General features: G+C 38.0%; 1 pseudogene; it reads right to left on the bottom strand.

Annotated features, from left to right (window-relative positions):
• The window catches only part of LOC107691538 (THAP domain-containing protein 6-like), a 2,218-nt pseudogene extending 1,392 nt beyond the window's left edge, over positions 1 to 826 (bottom strand).
• Between the last annotated feature and the right edge of the window lie 3,777 nt (positions 827 to 4,603).

Genomic DNA, 4,603 nt, shown 5'->3' with positions numbered 1-4,603 from the left:
ATTGATTCATATGCAGCTTGAACTGAGGCGAATTATCTCACTACAAATTAAAGAGCGTAAAAAGACGTTTATTGTTTGTATGTTATCATAAAATTGACAGAAGGCTGAGACTTTGTAGTAACAAAGCACAAAGCTGCGACAATTGTGTGGCTTGCGTGCTACAAATAATGAATGGACTTGAAAACTTTAAACATCATTTCCAATAATTAGCCTATACCGTAAATAAAACAGCTTGTGAATAGTCACGATTCACGTAACGTTATTTACTTCAGAAAAATCAACAATAGGGCCTAAGTTAAGTTAACCGAGTTGGAGCCCATAACGTTTGGGGGGGACCGTACAAATTTTTTGCATATGGGCCCGGGGCTGACTCGCTATGCCACTGATTATAATGTTTATTTCACATCACTCACGGTCATAGCTGTTTGGTGCATAATCCATACAAATACTCACAACATTAGGCAGAGGTTTAGTGTCTTGTAACTGCTGAGAACAGTCCACTGGCAGGCTCTTTTCAGCTTTCCTCGAGGTTCTTGTTGTCCTGGTTGCCATTGGCTGAAGCTGAAGATAAAATATATAACTGAGCCATATGACAAGCTATCAAAAACGTATACTCTAATGGTAGACCTACCCTTTGTAGATGCGCTGGGAAATTGAAGACAGATGGTTTAGCTCCATCTCGAATCCTGACAATCTGACCTGTCCTGTCCAAGTCCTGTGGCCTGAAGTGCTCACTGCACAGCACAGAGCAGTCACCGGCGGAAAAAACTTTCCTTCTTGTAGCTATTTCCCACTGCCTCCTTAATGCTTTCTCCTTAGGAAACCTTTAAGTGTGAGAAAAATCTGAACAACTGTCAGATTCACAATGTCACTCACTCACCCGAAACAAGTTGTCATAAAAGTTGGTTAACAGAAAAATGCCAATATAGATGAAAGGTCTTGGGCAATTTGTAATACAATATAAACCAGAGCTACTCTAAGTTCCAAGAGGTTCATCATACAAGTTCTTCCTAAGGTCCAGACAGTAATAACTTACATGGTGTCAGTATTCAGTACAGCTAGGAAAATTTTATTTATTTTTTTTTTTTTGGAAGAGTTATTAGAAATTTCAAAGTTTTTAGTCACGTAAACAGTAGTCTTTTTAGCCATTCCTAAAAGGCTGTGATGTCACATGAAAACTACCTATAATTATTTGTAATAGTTTTTTTTTTTTAATTCAAATATTTTTTGAATTCATTTTTATTTTTTATAGTTACTACTGAATATGAAAATATCAGATCAAACTCTTATTTTTAAGACAGCAATCCAGTAAATTTTCTACATTTAGAATGTTTTACTGTAATTATAATTTGATATTCAGAAACCTAAGGCCATATAAAGTCTTATGGCTAGTTCAAAAGGTGTCCCCTGAGACAAAATGTAGAAGATGGTAGACCATTTATAAAAAATTATAAGTATGAATTTTCAAACATTAAACAAATAAACCAGTGGGCACCTTGATATCAATTTGGCCTCATATATTAGTCAAGACTTGATCAAGATGCTGTAACTTCATTTTAAATTCAGTTTGAACAGCAGTTTCTTCCTGTGGTAATTGGGTGAAAATAGGAAGTTAATCCCACACTGAAATTGGTTTCATGTATATGTAGGCCAGTATGTTTGACACTCAATTTACATCAAATGAACCCCTGATAGCACAGGTACATCACGGAGACATCTATTTGACATCTGCATTTACAGCTGCAAGATGTATCTGCAATACATCTATAGGACATTTCCTATCAGATGTCAAATAGACGTTTAGAAAATGTCTTTAAGATGTTTAGGATTTAGAATGTATGTAAAACTGACATCTTATAGATGTTTGTACACAGCAGATGCTTTCCTGATGAAGAGGTCTTTAACAGGCATCTTGCAGACATACGTGTGCTATCTGGGATGGCATATCAAGTTTTTGTCGTCAGTTTGATTTGCATATTTGATCTGTTTTTTTACGTCAATTTTGATGTCTTTCCAAAATCAGCTGCCCACAGGGAACTGGCATTACAACAGTGCTTCTACTACTAATTGGGAAGGTTGTGGCCTAATGGTTAGAGAGTCGGACTCGTAACCCAAAGATGTTTGATTTGCATATTTGATCTGTTTTTTTACGTCAATTTTGATGTCTTTCCAAAATCAGCTGCCCACAGGGAACTGGCATTACAACAGTGCATCTACTACTAATTGGGAAGGTTTTGGCCTAATGGTTAGAGAGTCGGACTCGTAACCCAAAGATTGCGGGTTCGAGTCTCGTACCGGCAGGGATTGTAGGTGGGGGGAGTGAATGTACAGCGCTCTCTCCCACCCTCAATACCACGACTGAGGTGCCCTTGAGCAAGGCACCGAACCCCCAACTGCTCCCCGGGCGCCGCAGCAAAAAATGGCTGCCCACTGCTCCGAGTGTGTACATGTGTGTGTGCACTTTGGATGGGATAAATGCAGAGCACTAATTCCTAGTATGGGTCACCATACTTGTGCACGTCACGTCACTTTCACTTTTCACTAATACTGTTATTGTCAAGTGCTCTCATAAGCAGAGAACTCTAGTACACACTAATTAGAAATAGTGACAAAAACTACTGATAACTAATAATTTAAGTAATTAACATCGAAAAATCTGTCTGTTCCTTGTTACTGTGTTATCAGCCGGAATAATAAGAAAATGAAAGTAAAGGAAATACGCTCACGAGCCACGTTAACCTGACTTGTACCACATTCTCACTTTATTTATTTTTTTGATGTAAAAAAAAAAAGTTTCATTTTGCGCAATCCTCGTTTTCTGTAGTTTGTTTTAGTGAAAGATTTAGGTACACAGCTGCGTGGCTTGGTGGCGCTGCTCAAAACAGTGCGGTGGGTTTTAAAAGTCGAGATGGGTCGAGCTGATGCCTGAGATTTCTTATCCAGTATCAGCTTTTATAGTTAGCGGTTGTTAATACAGACTGTTAAAGTACAACAACAATCGGAATCTCTGTTCACAGATGACTCGATGATCTTATGTAAAGTCCGCATGAAATCAAAATTGACTTTATTTACTTTACTAGCGCACATTGCTAGTCTTGATGTTAACAATTAATCCGTGCAAGTTAATCCGCTGAAAAAAAATTGTTTGTCTTGGTCATCTTTAATCAAAATCTGACATTTGCTTCTGCTCTGGAATGGCAGTCCTTCTCTGATGATGTCAGTTTGACGGCTTGGGCAGAATATCCTTAAACACACCCCTCCAACTGTTAGGTTGATATGAGTGAGAGACAGAGAGGAGGAGCACCAAAATAAAACCATGCCCTCTATTCAATATTCCGTTTCAGATGGAAATACGTCACTACACTGAAATATAGTCAGCAGCAACTTAAAGTCCGCGTGAACCGGAAGTTGCTGCCGATTTATTTCAGTGTAGTGACGTATTTCCCAACTTCGTTTCTTTACATTTATGTTCGCCGTATTCAGATTCAGATTCAAGTAGCTTTATTGGCATTGTAAAAAAGTATCTTTACATTGTCAAAGCATAGAAACATTTAAATAGACATTTAACACAAATATACATAAGTGTAGAAGTATATAGCATATATAGTCTATATATCTGTATACAGTCAAATGAAAGTACTAATAAAGAGACAGGAGAAGGACTGGATCCTGTCATGTCAGTTTATGTGTGTTGTACAGTGTTTTCTTCTGGCTGTGACTTGTGGTCCTTTTATCATGGCAGGACTTGATGTACCTTGCAGCCAGGTTAGCGCTTGTTGAGGTTTCTCCCAGAATGTAAGCCAGTTTGTCCAATGATCAGATTTTGATTAAAGATGACCAAGACAAACAATTTTTTTCAGCTGATTAACTTGCACGGATTAATTGTTCACATCAAGACTAGCGATGTGCGCTAGTAAAGTAAATAAAGTCAATTTTGATTTCATGCCGACTTTAAATCTGGTATGTTTTAACTGCTTTCTTTTTATTTTACACAGGAAATCAGCAAAGCTTTTAAATTCAGAGCAACATACAATACAATTTGGTTTAGAAGCTATAACTTTAGACTTGTGAATATGACTTTTCCAAGCAAGCACAAGATTTTAACATCATTATTATTCAGAGCAGAACCAGTGTTACAAACCAGAAACAGAACCATTTCTTCAGTACTATCAGTGAGGTAATAATACAACCAGGATCAACTGTTCAGTCTTACTTGTGAATAGTAATTCCCCGGTATCTGGTTTGGATTGTGCGGCGGTTTTTACAGCCCCAAGCAGCACAGGAGTCAGGCATATTTTCTCCAGACTATAGTCTTCTGACAAAGAGCTGCCCGGACCAATATGGCGGTGACGCTGACCCACGATGATCGGCGCTTTAAAGGGGTCCTATTATGCTTTTTCCCTTTTTTAATTTTAGTGTGTAGTGTGTATGTTTGGGCATAAAAAAGATCTAGAAAGTTACAAATCTCAAGTCCATTCCAAAGGGAGATATTTCGTTTTTAAAAAATCCCTTTTCAAGAACTACCACGAACGGCTCGTTTGGACTACAGCGTTGGTTTCCGGGCTTTGTGATATCACAAAGCGGCCCATTAGAATATCATTAA

Source organism: Sinocyclocheilus anshuiensis, unplaced genomic scaffold (assembly GCF_001515605.1).
Source record: "Sinocyclocheilus anshuiensis isolate Anshui unplaced genomic scaffold, SAMN03320099.WGS_v1.1 scaffold162, whole genome shotgun sequence".
NCBI lineage: Eukaryota > Metazoa > Chordata > Actinopteri > Cypriniformes > Cyprinidae > Sinocyclocheilus > Sinocyclocheilus anshuiensis.
The sequence above is the reverse complement of the archived record's forward strand: the minus strand, read 5'-3'. Positions and strand labels throughout refer to the sequence as shown.